Below are 17,846 nucleotides of genomic sequence, written 5' to 3' on the forward strand. Positions count from 1 at the left end.
CTTTATTTTGTGGGCACCACCTAAAAATTAGGCTTTAAAAGATTTTAATTTAGATCGTCTTAGTGTTACATAATTATTTATTTAGATCGTCTGACAAAATAATCTTACCGTTAACACATCTATGGGTTTTTTTACTCAAATACAAAAAAAACACACTTTTTTCCCCATATCTACTAATCATGCTATCAAAATTATTTAATTTATATTTCACACATCCTTGCGTGATTCTCGATCGAAACTCTTATTTTATGAACAGATTTAATTTTGTTTAAATATGAATCCTACACATATTATTGAAGGTGTTATTTAAAAAAAAAATATTAATGACATAATTAATATTGAGGCGAATGTGGTTGGTAATAGAAACAGAGGAAGACCGAGGAAAACTCGGCATGATCAAGTATAAAAAAATACATAAAAATGGTCAGATCAAAGTGATCGGTGGATATGTGTGAGGAGATGCATGCATGTGGAAGAGGCGAATAATATTCTTAAAAACTGGTGTGGCGTTATATTGTCTCTGCATACTCCTTCGGGGAAGCGGCGCTATGTTTAGTTAGTTACTTTTCACTACGGTGCCGGTTTCAATAAAACTGTCGTAAATTGTATTGAATTTAACGACGGTAATATCTAAGTGATTGCCATCATTCGGATGTTAAGAATCAATTATTACCACGTAATAAATGAAGATATAAACGTACAAACAAGCGCGCCCCCAGTCATGTAGGGTTAAGGGGTTTTTAGTGAACTCGTTCACCGCTAAAGGCAGAAGACATTTATGTTCACTAAACAAGCACTAAAAGTCACTACTTAAAAGATTTTATGACAGTCATAAATGTCAGATTGCGCCCGCTACGTTCGTAGAGTCAACCGTCTCCCTCCCTCTCGCGCTAGACCCCATCTCGACAAGCCCTGCCTCCCGTCCCAGCAGCCGACCACTTCATCAAAGTGTCCAACGTCATAATCACGCACGATCCGAAGCAATTAGCAAATGAAAACACACTTTTGCGCGGCGTGTCGATTTTGCCGGATGGTTTTGCGTCGATGGGAGCGGCCGATTCGGCTGAGGGTAATTGAAAATTTAGTCAATGGTATCAAATAAAAAAGTTCATTCATGAACACGGTGATGGTTAGATCATTTTTACGTTCGTAAATAAAATATCACATACTTAATATTTAACAAGCTGCTCCAGAATGATTTATGGCTTTATTTGACTTTTTTATAGACAAAAATACTATTATTATACTTACCATGTTACATACCGCTAATTAAATGTTTTTATTATAAGATCATGGAAGAGGCGAAAATTGGTTACAAAGACAGATTCGTGTAGCATTATATTCTATCTGCCTACTTAAATAATCCATATTTGTATATATATATATATATATATATATATATATATATATATATATATATATATATATATATATATATATATATATATATATATATATATATATATATATATATATATATATATATATATATATATATATATATATATATATATATATATATATATATATATATATATATATATATATATATATATATATATATGTGTGTGTGTGTGTGTGTGTGTATATATATATGGACCTAGAAATGTGTATAATTTTCATTGAAATCGTGCCGGTGTATCATTTTCGAGCTTTTAGCTAATATATGGTACGTAATTTAGCTAATATATATATATCAGGATTATAGAATGGATGAAAGTATCACTAAACAAATGTCTGATAAAACGTTTTTTGGAAAGCTTCTTGAAAGTTGGCTACAAGTATCAAAGCGATTAAGATGCAAAGACACGCGTAAATATTATAATGCGTTGCGCTCATATTTTATGTCCACCGCTTAACAATTTCACAGTCATCATCGTCTTTCCGTTTAATAGAGACAACATTTATTATGTATACAAATTAGCTGTTTACTATGCTTTAATGTGACAGGTAGAGCTTCATAGACTCTCTTATACTATCGCACTTCCAACGTGCCTAGAAATGACGTTCAACTGAGTGAACTTAATTTACTTTTTATATGTTGAAAGATAAGAACCCATGAGATAGATCGCTAAAAATTAAGATGAAAGTCTTGGGAGAAGAAGAGGGGCGTCGGAAGACCTCAAACAAGATGGTCCGATGACATGGCCGCTGTGGGGATAAAAACTGGCTGCAAAGAGCAACCGACTGAAAAAAATTAAAGGATACGAAAGAGGCCCATATCCAGCAGTTAAGGACAGAAGGCCAAAGAAGACTTTACTTTTCGTATGGCGTTTGGCAAGAGTACCTACAGAGTTATCTAGACTGTTGGCTGCGTTACAGGCGCAAGTCCAGACTCAGCATCCACTTCTTTACTTCTAAAACGTATCAAAAATCCTACCTATATGAGGAGGGTTCCAAGACCATTGCATATATACATATTTCAAGAATTAATTAAATATATATGTTCAATAATGGGTAGAATGGTGATCGTTGCACAAGTGTATTAAGTGATCGCTGAAGCCAGCCGAATGCCTGGTCATAGCCCTGGGATGCTCAGACTTCCATCAACTTTCATATAAAGTGGAACGATAGATATTTCGTATCAAGTTAATATACCTGTAAATTGAAATGAAAGATCTATGTTTTTTATGTGAAAGAAGATGAAAGCTTTGAGAATGACCAGAAATCGGGAACCTTTTCATTTCTAAAGCCACATTTGTTTTTCTGATCTAACATAAGTTTGCGTTTATAAAAAAATCAAGTCAAATGCTTGTCTTAGGAGACGCCTAAAAACATGATTTGAATTTTTATTAAGCTTATAATTAAACCAGTTATTTTATTCACAACGTTTTAAGTGTGTCCAAATCAAAGATAATCAAAATAACTCATATAGTGGAGAAACCCAGATATGTGAACAAGGATTTTGATATACTCAAAATGTCATATGTACTACGAGTACAGTGAGTCGGGCAACTTTGTTGCTACCAGCATTATTTATTCATATATAGTATATATAAAATATATGTAGATGAACTGAAATTGAAAGAGAATCGATTATAATCGAAATAAAAAGTCGATTTTACTCGAGATAAGAGAGTATATATATCCTGCCTGTCACAGCTGCTATCCCAATTACATTACAATCTTACGGTTTGCATTCTGAACTTCCATAATGAAAATGTTATAAAAAATATTTTTTTTATTAAGTCAGATGAAGTACTTTATAATGTGTAATTAAAATTCCTTTTGAATTATATAATAATATGTTATTCTCTTTTTTTTCTAGGTCAGTCTTAATTGGATATTCTATTTACGCAACATCGTATCATTGAATGGTAAGTTTAAAGAATAATCTAATACATAAATATAGGCGTTCTCATTTAAGCTTTAAGTTAAAGTTTTCATACAAATTCCATTTGTGATATTATAAATAAGATCAAAATACAATATTTTGAGTATGTCCAAAACTTTGTTCACACATTTGAGTTTTGTCCACATAGAACATATTTTATATTTTTTTATATTGATCTTTCAACATAGATGAAGAATAATGTGGATATCTGGATATTTACGGGGCTCACGATTTATCGTAGGCTGGTTTGAGCGATTACTTTATTCTGGTGTAACATTCACTATTCTACCCATGATAGACAACCACACTACACAAATTTCGGAATTTGCATATGCGAGTTACATACGAGTTCTAGGCACCATCTCTAGTTGAGTTGAGTATTTTTTTACGTTTATAGTATAATTACGAGTATGAATCTTTGGTCCATATTTTTACAAAAATATGGAACAAAGGCAAAATAAAAAATAAGATAATGATCAAGATTAAATATATTGCAAAAATTATTAAACAGTTTGAAAAAAAAAATATATTTGTGTGTAAAGTATGTAAAAAGAACTCCACTGTCAAGAGACATAAGCTGGCTTTGTGGGTCTTTGCAAAAGCATGTAAGTAGATATATATTTAACAAATAAATAAAAATTACGATTAAAAATTAAATTATTATTTTAAAATAAATTACCGTTTTGCATCGCATCGCGTTGGAGCTTCTCCCGGATAACGAATGACCACCGAATGCAAATATTTGTCCTAAATGCAGTTCGTCCGTCACCTCTCGGCTCCCGGCTCTCGGCTCTCGGGCAGCGATATGCCGATACGGCAGCTCTTGTCACCTCGCAGCATTCTGGTCCAGAGATGCACCGGATAAATGGAATACCTACCCTAATAAACACGCGGTGTCAATAAAAGTCAGCCGACTTCCATACAAATGTCCACCAATCGAACTAGACTGCACGCAATGAGCAAATGCGACTTTACATGTAGCCAACCGATGGTTGCTGAGCCACGGATTTTTTTTAATAAACATCTTTAGATGAAGAAAAAAATACAAATTTGTCATTTTTTTCGTATCATTTATACGACGCCAAAATTGCCTCCAAAAATCAGGTACGCCTTGATACAAAACTGTCTAGTGCTTGATTTAAAATTCCCGCCAGTCTTAAAAATAGCTATATATTACATATATGCCGCGGGAAACCTATCTCTATATGGCTACATTGTAGTGATAGGCAATACAAAATGTCACCACTCAACAACGTACATGCCTATGTAGTTAAAAAATATATATTATGGATTTGTAATCTAAAAATAATAATGGTATTTTTTAGTTATTTTATAAATTGTTTAAAAATTAACTTGCGTCATAAATGCGGTGTAATCTTTACCATGTCCTATCTATCTATATATATATATATATATATATATATATATATATATATATATATATATATATATATATATATATATATATATATATATATATATAACGAATAAAGATAAAAGGTATTAGGATAGCAACCGTATCAATTCTAGATCAGGCAATAATTTCAAAGCAATTTAAGTTAATCATATCATATTGTTATTTTGATTTTCTCTGCAATCTTATTTTTTTTTAAATTGTTTCATTTATTTAATATCATTACAATAGCTAAAATAGTATTTTTCATTTCTTCTTTTTGAAGTTTAGTTTGTTTTTTAATGAAAAATATTTTTAATTCTTACGTTTACAATGTAATACAGAGCCATTTTTTTAAAGTGCAGTTCTTTTAAATTCTTATAAATTCACAATGCATGACTAACGTTTTTATTACCATTCTCTATTGTTGACATATGTGTGACAATGCACAGACCAAAATAAATACACTTATTCCTCAGAAGGCTTAGCCAAAATAGTGACCATAGACGATATTAACAATGGCATAATATCGAATATAATATATAATAATAAATATAAAATCACTTATTTATTGTTCCGTACTCCTATTTACCGCTCGCCGTATGGAAATGTCTCCTAGTGTGAAATGCGTGTAGGTACCGTCTACTATGTTATTGGTATAAGTTAACAATGTATGTACGTTAAGAAGTAATATACAGTACTAAACCATAGTATGCTTGTTATTAGAACATCGACATGTATGTCAATAATAACGATACATTTTAAATAAGCTTTACAATTAGGTGATATAATTTGTATAAAAAAAATCTAAAAAGTAATTTATAATGCAATGTATTCGATGCAATATTTAAATACTGTTTAGCTTGGATCTATTTCGTAAAAGGTAATTTTGAAATATATATGTAACTAACTAACTAACCTACCTTCACGCCGCTTCCCCGCTGGGGTAGGCATAGAGAATAGAACGCCACACCAGTGTGTCTTTGCAAACAACCTTCGCGTCTTCCACATTCATGCATCTCCTCATTACATACCCGACGATATTCCGACTCCTGGCCTGACTGCTTTCAGGTATTTGAAATTGTTTATCATGCCAAGTTTTCTACGGCCTTGCAGTGCTCTTATTTTCAACGACATTCGCCTCATGAACCATCTCAATATACCTTTCTTCAAGTATCTTCCTCTACTTCTATTATCAATCACATTTCCTTCTTTGATAACTTTGTTTTACTGTTCTTTCTTCACACATTCGATTCACATGCCTAAACCATCTCATGTGTCTCATCACACCTAACAAATAAAACACTAGTGTACCATAAGACCACTTTTTAAAATATTGTTAATATGGACACGACTAGATTTGAGTGAATAAACTCAATAAAGTGGTCGTATGCAAGTGCTTTTTTTTAAAGACACAATTATAAATCGCGATATGTTAATACTAATAACTTTAAATAATTTATATTGTACCATTTTCATAAAATACTACCTAAAAAGATACTCATAAATTATGATATGAAAATTAAAATGATAGATAAAAAACATTAAAGAAAAACGTGACCAATTGGCTTTTTGGATGGAGTATTTTTGCGCCTTCTTCTCGGTTAAAATGTATCAACAAATTAACGATGAGTGTTAAACTCAGTAAGAAGGTAGTCTGTGAAGAAAAAAATATTTTAACATCAGTATCATGTTTGATAGTACAAAAATGTCTCGGTCAGAACTTTGTAGAATCTTGCGGCAATCCACTAATTTACATATTACTCGGTCCATTGTGCATTTGTTCTTGTGTTAAAGTAGCATTTCGCTTCATACAACCACTGCGGAACACAGATTCTACACTATATATGGGAGAGCCTCTTATCGATTGAACGCACAGCCATTATTTCATTTTCTCACGCGGTCTTTATTGTTCGATCATATCTTGAATATGACGCCATGAGAGTTGCCATATTATTGAACATGGGACACTTCACACTTTGCGGGGAGCCATCATTTAACTCATCCGAAGGTATAAGAGTTGTATGATCAGATTGTTTTATTCCTCGCAGATACAAAGTAGGAGCGACACTTATATATTATGTTTACTTTTCTTATTTGTAGACTTGCTTTTTTATAATTGATTTTTTATTGACAATATATAAACATAGATTTTATAATTCCATATTAAAATTTCATAAAAGCTTCCCTAAGAATGCTTTACAATATTCAGGTATTCGTAATTCTTTATGATATTAAATTCCTCCATACGTTGGAACAAAAATGTTAATTTTTTTTTAATTTCATATTAAAAAGCTTACTAACTGTCACGCCACTTACCCGCAGGGGTAGGCAAAGTGAATAGAACGCCACACCAATCTGTCTTTGCAAACAGTTTCAGACTCTTGACCTTTATCGATAATGCTTTTCTCAGCCTTGTATTCTTTCCTTATATTACCATTCGAACATCTTTCATTCATCACTTTGCGGACATGTGTCTGCAAGATCACATTTCATTTTTAGATTCAAGAAAACTAATAGCTAGACTAATACTAACTAACTAGAAACCGATTTTCAGTATGAAAAGCTGTAATAAAATGAATATATCAATGTAAAACATGGTAAACCTATTCCAAGAGGAATTCAAATTATTTTACGGTTAATATGATGTTTAACTGTTTATCTAATCTATACCATATTATAATAGCAATCTCCTTCTCCCCAATTAAATCACAGTGATGCGCTCTTGAGGTAGTATTTTACGAAAATGGCACTTTATAAATGATCCAAAATTATTATTATTACAATCATCAAAGTGATTAAAAAATAAAAAGGATTCCTTTGACAAAATCTTATTGATAGTAAAAAAATCTGAAATTTCTTATTGAAGCAGCGGTAAATAAATAAAAGAAAGAACTATATGAAATAAAATTCACCCACTAGTGCAAAAAACTTTTTTACCTCAATTTAGATTAAGAGAAAAGGTGTCCTATTAGTCACCCAGTAACGGGTAATCAGTTGCCTAGGTAGACAAAAAAATCGCTAGAACAACCCCACTACATTCCAAATATTTACGGCCTCAATTACGTCCAATAATGAGGGTCTAAAGATTTCCTCTCACAGGAATGAAGGAATCATGTTGACTCGGACCACTTGGTGTTGGAAAAAATCTAAAATGGCGCCAATTCGCCAATTCTGGCGGCATTTCGCGTTCCTGAGAGCGACTACAATACATCCGTCAAGCGAGGAAAGGTACTGAGTAGGGGTGTTTGATCTGTCGATTAAGGTCCAGTTATTTCAATCATTTGGACCAATTCTCTGCGACAAGAGCCTTATTTTTATTTCCCACTTTTAGGTAACATCATCACGTATCACGATACATGTACCACGTTTTTTCTCGACTGATTTGCTGTACCTACTCAAGTCACAGGGGACATATTTGAAATCCTTGCGGGACACCAAAATAAGATATGATGCTAGTTTCGCAATCGCCCGTGTAATAAAACTTGATTCTGCTGGAATTGAAGTGCTTCGATTCATTGCTTTATTTGAAATGCTACAATTTAGTGGTTTATCTGCTTTTTATGAAACCCTAAGAATAGCTTGGCACGCGTTTTTGAGATAAATTCTCATAAGCGCCTTTGGTCAATTAGGTTCGGAATACCTTTATATTAGCAGAAAACTGTCGGCTCATTTAAGATAAGTGGTTAGGATTCTGCAATTAGAATGAGTAATTGTCGGCGTCGTTTAATTAATCACATCCAACTGAGGCTATAATAAAAGTACCTAGATAACTTTGCAACGGCATTTAAAATGATTATATTTGTAGTATTTTTCACTCCAATCTTCTAGGTTCAAATTTAATTACAATCAAGTAAATATTTTATAAATCTTGTTTATTCTTGGGATACTTTAATACTTTTCAAAAATTTAGTAGGTAGGTATACCTGAAAATGGTATCCTCAAAATTTCCTACATTGCTTATCTCTTATCGTAATGCATGTTAATAAAATACTACTTTCTATGGCTCTTAAAATATATACCTCAACAAACAATAAAGATCAATAGAAATGTCTTGGTATTTACAGGGCTTACGACGTGCTCTAAGCTAGTTTAAGTGATCACTTCATACAGGTGTAATATTTACCATTCTACCTATTGATAACCACACTACTCAAATTACTGAAGTTGTTTTATGTTTCAACTAACGCCTTTTTCCACTCGCTCGTTCTCGGCACCATCTTTGGTTGAGTTAAGTAGTTTTTTTTTAATTAGCAGAGACCTTTATGAAAAAGCTCATAAACTTTTTCCACTTGTCGCTTACTTTATTTTTTTGGAATTATATGATATTATATACATTTATTATATATGATATTATATATATTTGACAATAAACATAAATTTTCATCTACAATTAATTTATTAATACATTATTTTCTCTTTTGTTCGCTACTTTTTTTTTAAAACAAAATGTAGCATTGTTTAATTTTCATCAAACTGACTAATAACACTTGAACATTGTTATTTTCTGTGCTAAGATTTCTAGAATTTGACAAAAAAACTACGATTCAACCACTAGCATTCTACTTTCACTTTTCACATTGCTAAAAATATGTATGCGGATGAATTAGGAGCCATTATTCATATTTAATAAGTGATATCATGTTTAAGTAGATTCGTTTAATGAGTACCTGTAAAAACTGGTTAATTCACATACAAATTACGGAAATTACCATTATTAACTACTTTAGTCTCGTTAATTCAATCGACAAATTATGTAACATCGTGAAACTTTTTTTAATCATGTAGCTGGTGTTGGTCAATGTGTAAATCATCGATTTTTCGCTCTCAAAATAAGCAGTCTATGAAATACCATACTATAAAAACTATGAGTAATTGGCATATTGTCTACATGGCATATTTAACGACATATTCATGAATTATTTCTACTATGTCTACTTTTGCCCTTCTTTGCCAACTCCAAGCTTCACTACCATAGCGCGTTGTTTTTTTCACAGAAACCCCATTGAAATATTGAAATTAATGTGAAAAATACTCAAATACAACGAAAAAACATTGTAATCACTGTGATACGAAAAATAGAAATGAAATAACCACGCAAACTCTAAGAGAAAATTTAAATATGTATAAAAACAAAAAACGCTTTAGAGATTATTTATGTAATCATGACCAGTTTTGAAAACTACTTATGTTCTCATCAAGAAGTGAAAATACAAACTGATATATTCACCTGTTAATGAGAACATCTGTAGTTCTCTAAACTAGTTTTGTTAATTTTAATAAAATCAAAAGTGGTCTTATACAAGTGTTTTATTTTTTTATATTTGAGTAACAATATTATTCTTCAAATTAAATGCCAAATCAATAAATATTACTGACGAAAAAAAATTAACGAAGCGCGAAAGTAAAGTATATCACACTATTCACTTATAAAAAAAAGTAAATTAACATATCAATATGGTAACTTGAATTTACAGTATATTTATAAGAAGTCCCTATTTGACTGAGGGTCACAATTGTAGCCCGCATTACATTGCATTATACAAAATGCAGAATCTATTTGCATCGCGAATGCAGTAGTAGCGCATGTGGGAGATATAAATTATAAATAAATTGAAGCCGGCTTTTGTTCAGCGTTGTGACCACTTACTCAAGATAATGCGTTCTTCTGTGTGATTAAGTCACTTCTGGAGATCAAATAACGTATTCGTTTGTGACTTGTACTCCAAGATACATTACAATAACATTTGTTATACTAGCATTATGCCCAGGTATGCTCTGCGTATCACCGAGAATGTAATATATTAATTATGTATTTGAATCGATTTATCCTGTTGGATTTATATCCTATTTATACTCCAAAGACCGTTATATATTTGAACATTCGTATAAAAACGATTTATTTATTTGTTGTATGTATTTATATCAAAGCTTAAATTACAAATATTTTTATTGTAACATAAAAAATGCATTGCCTTCTCGATAATATTACAGGTGTCTCAAATTGAGATGAATATCTATCGTATTATATAAAAGATGATGGAAATCTTAGCATCCCAAGGCGTACTAACATTTGGCTGGCTTGAGTGATAATTTTAAACACTTATGTGACGCACAACATTCTGCTAATAATTGAACATCTATATTACACTCATTTTTAAAAGATGTATACAATGTTGTTAGTTTCCTTTCATATGCTAATTTTTTTTTAATAGATTTGCAAGTATGACTGATTGTAGCACCATGTATATGGCTTACTCCAATTGAACATTTGTTCATATCGCTCACTCCTTTCAAGAACGTCATAAATCAAAAAAAAAATTTTTCAAGAGAACGATTTTAAAGTTTAAAAATATAACACAATGTATTAAAAATAAATATCAAGCCACTTTTTGAACTTTTTACTGTTTTTAGGTTAAACCTAAATGTTTTTTCTCCGTTTGGAAAATAATAAGTTTATTTAAAAAAATTATTAAACAATACCTTTTCTTCAAAATGCAAAAACAACATTTTCTGCTCTGTAGCGGGTAAATACTAAGTTAAAAATATACCTCTTTTGCTGGAATTTAGTATTATACATTTTCTGAGCATTCCGAAAACATGCACAACGGAAAATTGTCGATTTTTTATTTATGATGTTCTTGAAAGGAGTGAGCGATATGGATACAACATAGTTATTAAAATAGGTCCTTTTTTTATATAAAAAGAAGACCGTAGCAATTTCACATTACTCTACATTTAACCTGATGATGGAATGGTTTTCCGAAATCGGTATTCATGAAGAAGTGTTTTTTAAGTAGTAGGATGTAAATATTACACAAAGTGAACGATGAATGATAAGGAGAGCATACCACAAAGTTACTAATCCTTTTGATATACAAAATATTTATCTGCTATCAAAAAAAATCGAGATGGCAAAAACTATTCTGTTCTAATTTGATAAAACGCCGATTAGCAAAAGGTATCAGATCGATATCAGCGCGAAGTATCGTGTATCCGTCAGAGCTGTTTTCTCGAACAATCATTCAGCCTCGCTGGTCATAACTCTCATCTAATTTCCCACACAAATATCACCTCTTGCGATGCCGGAACGTCTTCCGCCAGTCGTTACCACCTCTCGTCTGCCGGAGATAAACATCTCTCTGCAAGATTAACGACTCACCTATCGGTGGGCTGTCACGGCACACACATGCAAAATGGACAAAGCTTCGTGAGTGACTGGCTGGTGATGGACTATCAGCGATTGGACGATAGCAGGAACATGAATCATTGCATGTTCTTTGCTACAATCGTGAAGAGTGGATTAAAAAAAACTATACCGTATCTAACAAGATTTATACATGAATATTTCATATTATTTTTTGAAATCTCATCAAGTCTGGGCATTTACAGGGCCGACGACCGTCATAGGCCGATTTTATCTCACCAATATAGATGTCTTTAGTGAAATTCTAGTGATTCAAGAATAATGTTTCAAAATTGGTTCATATAAATAGAACATCCAAGAATTTGAGTAGTGTGGTTGTCAATAATGGACAGAATTGGTGAATGTTACACGTGTGTAAAGTGATCACTTAAACCAGCCTATGACGGTCGTCAGCCCCGTAAATGCCCAGCCTTCCATGTTCTTCTTCATCTTTGATGAGATGTCAAAAAATAATATGAAAATAACTCCTGTAATTGGAGATAATCCAAATTTTGTGAACAAGTATTTGGACACACTCAAAATGTTGTGAATATTTCATATTACCTGTTGTCCACCTCTGTAGTGTAGTGGTCAGCGCGTTTGGCTACCGTGCTGGGGGTCTCTAGTGATTCAAGAACAAGGTTTCTAAATTGGTTCATATATATAGAACTTCTAAGAATTTGAGCAGTGGTTGTCAATCATGGGTAGGATTTGTGAATGCTACACGTGTGTAAAGTGATCACTTAAACCAGCCTATTCATTAATTTACTTTGCCTTCAAAGTAAATTAATGAATATTGAAAAGCATGAGCTTTGTTTCTGATGGGTCGTCTACCTGTCAATTTAAAAACCAGGGTTTGTTTATCCTCAGTTAGTTAAACGTTTGTGGGTCAGTGTGCGACTGCACCTTGCAATGGGCAAATGGCAATTATATAACTACTTGTGCTCGCCACCGGCCGTACCATAAATCCAACTTAGCTAAGGTCATGGCTCCCATATAACGTTCAATTCTCAATGCCGCCGCCGCAATGTGGTTATTCGCTCGAAATAAATTGCCATGTAATGGCGCCTTAATTTGCATACCCAGCACGTGAGCGACTCCACGCGAAACGCGCTCTTAGGACACGGTGTCATAAGGAAAATTAGTCCCGCCTGTTTTTTAAGAGCGGGAAATTGTGGCGACACCGGCGCACCTATCGGCCGAGGTGCGAAGCTCACGTCGCTATCTCGGTTCAGAGGTTCGCCGCTAGATGGTGTGGCTAAAAGGTTTTACAATATCGAGGGTGCTTCGGGGTGGAACCTTTTTTCTGGAAAGGTTTGCGTCTTTACTGAAACATTTTTCGGGAGTGGTTGTGTTTGCGGGTGTAACGGTTAGGATATTTGATAATAATTTTAAGGGTTGCATCGCATTTTCATTTAAAAGTTTGTCGTAGGGTGGTGCTAGTACTCAAAAAATATCCACTTTATGTATTTTAACATTTCACGACGAAAATATTATTAAAACACAATTCATATTTTAAAAGAAGAATAATATTTTTTCTTATCGTATTAACAAAGCAATATAACAATATTATTACGCCTTTTTAACATTATTATCTTCATCATTCAACGGCCCAAGTGTACAATTCTAAAATTTTGACTTAGCTACACATATTGTATTTAGTAATTATACATAATGCATCAAAATGCTTGTAACACTAGATTTTAATAAAATGTGGTATTTACGAAGTAAAATTAAAATATATATTTACATATATTTTAACATAATTATCCATAAGTATATACATATGTATCCTGATGGCATAGGTACTTGGTATACATATATGTAGGTATCTAGATAAATACGCCTGCAAATTGTACTTTTACAGTGATGATAATTACTTTATTTTTATTCTTCTTCTTCTGACCCAAATCCGCACCCTGATGGTGCATAGGGCATATTGTACTGACATTTACAGGTGGAACTGAATATTATATAATAATAATATTTTTTTAAAATATGTACTCAATTTTTTTAACGTTTATTTCATTTGACCAATTATTGGGTTTCGTTGTTACCGCCATCATCAGAATGGTCACGAAACCCGGTCACAGGTCAAATAAAATAAATGTATAATTAAACTTTGTAGTTGTCGTTTTGTTATAACTATCATGTACGTAGATTAAAAAAATATATTTATTCAAAAGTAAATATGTTAATATTTCCTATTTATTTAAGCAAAAATGTTTAGGCACGTCGTTGCATAATCTATTCAAATTATGGTATATACAGGTAAAACGTTAAATCCGCACAAACACCTTAAACTGTTTAATGCACAGGGGCTTCCCAACGATGACATATTTATAGCCCCCGCCTTTGTCTTTCGCGAAAGCCTTATTCCTAGGTCCTATTATGCCACTCCCGAGGGTAGCTCCACATACCTTTGTGAACAGGTGAAAGCGAAGATTGCATTATCCTAAAATTGCATTGTCCACAACGTTGCACAACGGTTCCATGACCTAATTTTTAGAATTTTAAAGTTATGTGAACGGTAACAATACATCTGATTTCTCTTTTTTTCTGTTGCAACAAAAAAGGTACATTCTAGTTATCCGCAGTAAATCTTTGAATAGGCGAGAGCTAACTATGTAGGTTAGATAAGGCTAAATGCCCCTGAAATATTTTCGATGCTTAGTTTTTCTCCCTAAGTGTCTAAGAATTAAGTGATTCAAAAACATATATGTACACTCATATCGACGCCTAAGTAGGCAATCCTTCAAAAATAAAATAATTAATTTTCCTAGACAGATATTTGAAAACAATTAACAACAATCGTTTTTACTTTTTCATCTAAAAGTATATATTTTAAATGACAAAAAATCTCACAAAACTGATGTGTTTGTAGAACTGTAAAAATTAACGTTTTTATAATTTTTTTTTAATTGCCTTAAATATTACACAAAACTGATATTGACATGTTTGTGCGCTATACGTAAGTTATTTAATAGAAATGTTATGTTTCTACTGTTAATAATAGGTAAAATAATCTGAAGTTAAAGAATATTACTGATTGCAATGGTCAGCACGCTCGGCTACCGTTCTGGAGGTCCCAAGTTCGATTCCCAGGAGAGTCAAATAAATATAAGTGACTTTTTCACTCTAATATTTACTCCATATTACCCTGGACTGGTACCTGAAGCGGAGGGCTGATCACCTTTCCTTCATGTGCTAACGATCAAAATAACACTGCGTTTGTATGATGCAGTGCCCAATGCACATTTGGTGTGCGGATAAGGGTTTGAATTAAAATTGAATGAAATGTTTAGTTTGTGGAGTGCAGTAATTATTACGATTTATATTTTATGTATCAATATATGTTTTGTATGATTTTTCAATAAATTCGTATTATATGTTTAATGATATTACATATATTATATCTTAATGTTGACTTTCCATTACTTGTAATGTGTTGATAATTCATGTGAACGATGTTCAATATATTTATTCAAAACATGCATAATTCAAAAATATTTAAAACCATAAATTCCAAGAAATTTGACAAATAATACCTCATAGTTGCCTTTTCTTTTGCATCTAATGACGTGAGGTGTGGGTACCTACTGGTTCGATTTGAAGCTGCGTTATCCATGAATGCTCCTTCTAAGTTTTATTTGGGTCCTATCCCCTTCATTAAAAAAAAATAAACAGTACTTCACCTGATCGCAATTTTGTTTGATAATATCAAAACATTTCAATGAAAATAAATATATATTCTCATGCTTAATAATTTCAAATTTATAATTGAAATTGTCTACAATAGTTTCGCTCATAAATTACAAAAATTCTTTCAATTCAGTGTGACGGTATTTTTTCAAAGTTAATAAATGTCCACTATGACAAGTCAATTATTAACATCTTACGTATCTTTTTAAAGAAATGAAGACTATATTAAAACATGTTTCTTTACATCAAAGGTGGTTTTTAACAAACCCTACTTTGGACTAATTCATAGAGGGTTGTGCTATTAATCATGGCACTAAATCAAAGATTCTCTAACTCTGGCCCCTTACATTTTTACATGTATAAGAAAAATACTTTTCATTTATAAACTTGTAGGATTTGTCGTGGATAGAAATTTGCTGTATTCCGGGGTTATCGAAACATTCAAAAAAAGAAAATAATTTGTCCTAAAACAATCAGTTGTTTTCAAGCAATAAAGTTCTGAATGGTGGAATTTCATTTGTACAACACGGTCTAATAAGCATTATTAACGGAAAATAATAAATTTCCTTGTTTTGTTTTTTTACATAAAGTTAGGTTTTCAAAGAAGGTTTTTAACATTTTTTGGAAATATGTAAGTAGATAGTTCTTATTTGAATATAAAAAAAAAACAGTTTAATTTGGTCAAGATATAAATGGTATATGTAAACTTCTACCGTTCTGGAGGTCCCGGGTTCGATTCCTAGGTGAGGGTCAAATAAATATAATTGATTTTTTTCAATCTTATCTGTATTTAATATTACCCTGGACTGGTACCTTAAGCGGATGGCTGACCACCTTTCCTACATGTGTTAACGATCAATATAACACTGCGTTTATATGATACAGCGCCCTATGTACCATCGGGTGTGGATAAGATTTGAATGAATAACTTAGTAAAATTGTCAGTCTGCTCATGTAACACTCCATTCATATTAATATGAATGATATTAATGATGAAATTATAAAAGAAAAATACTTGTTTTTTACCACTTGAGTTATATTTATTTTTATATCGACTAGTTTCAGAAGCTATGCTTATATTTTTAGGTCTAAATATAAACGTTATAATTAAATAAATATTTTTAATTAAAGAGGTAAAAAAACAAGTGTTTTTCTTTTACAATTTCATCATGTCTTACCACAATGTGAATGCCGAAACAATAAATAAAATGAATGAGAAAATATGGATGATATTTTTATTTAAATAAATTAAATAATTTATTTAAATGAAACACGGTTTTTCTCAATTTTGAAAACCACTGGATCGAGTAAATCACCATCCTCAATCATCAACTCACTGGACGCTCAAGATCCAGCATGGGGATGAAACGCCGCCATGAGCCGTGACAGCTATGCCGCCATGTTGGACCGTCCCCAAAAATTCGAAATTCAATAAATAATCCCCGCACACTACCGGTTTCGGGGCCGACGGAAGCGCCTCTGTCGTTGGATGGAAGATTTATACACTTTTGTATGTCTGTATTTATAAATGTTAGTACATTTTCCTTGATTATTTTTTTTTTGACATTTGAACGCTGCATTGTGCTGGTTCTCTAAATCATTTTCATCCCCCCTTTGTAAAGCAGTGATGCGTCCTTGCGTTTGTTTTGGGAATTATTTCAACCCTGGGGTGAGGGTGGTTTGTGTGAAGATTTCTCTTAGTGCAATGGAAAAATGCATTAATCCCACACAATGCATAAAATCCGTAGGTACATATATCGTATTTTACTTTTAATTTCAAGGGTTCTTTTTAAGCTCATTTTAAGAAGAGATATTTTTTAAATTTATTTAACTTGTACATTTATATTATACATATGTATACTGTATATATATATATATATATATATATATATATATATATATATATATATTTATATTTATATATATATATACATATATATATATATATATATATATATATATATATATATATATATATATATATATATATATATATATATATATATATATATATATATATATATATATATATATAACGTGGTAATATTTTCCTTTTGAAAATTAAGTGTAAATAATATGTAAAGTGGGTGTATAATAATAAAATAAACAATGTGTTGCTTTGTAATTAAAGTTTATTCTTAATTTATCTTTATAATAATTTTTATATCTATCTATCTATCTGATTCTGACAGTTAATAATATTATCGGAAGTCTTTTGTTTTATTCTAAGC

General features: G+C 31.7%; 1 protein-coding gene across 2 annotated transcripts in view; it reads left to right on the forward strand.

The window, feature by feature from the left end:
• The window catches only part of Antp (homeotic protein antennapedia), a 410,782-nt gene that overhangs the window by 177,779 nt on the left and 215,157 nt on the right, over window positions 1-17,846 (forward strand). Inside the window, exon 2 of one of the 2 annotated variants that reach the window (XM_088257485.1) lies at window positions 3,269-3,317. The exons of the other annotated variant lie outside the window; for it this stretch is intronic. The gene's annotated coding sequence lies outside the window, so the exon portion shown is untranslated. The remainder of the gene's footprint in view (window positions 1-3,268; window positions 3,318-17,846) is intronic. 2 annotated transcript variants of the gene reach the window in all.

The sequence above is a fragment of the Brachycentrus maculatus genome, unplaced genomic scaffold (assembly GCF_059751285.1).
Source record: "Brachycentrus maculatus isolate JH-2025_06_01 unplaced genomic scaffold, ASM5975128v1 h1tg000081l, whole genome shotgun sequence".
Taxonomy (NCBI): Eukaryota; Metazoa; Arthropoda; class Insecta; order Trichoptera; family Brachycentridae; genus Brachycentrus; species Brachycentrus maculatus.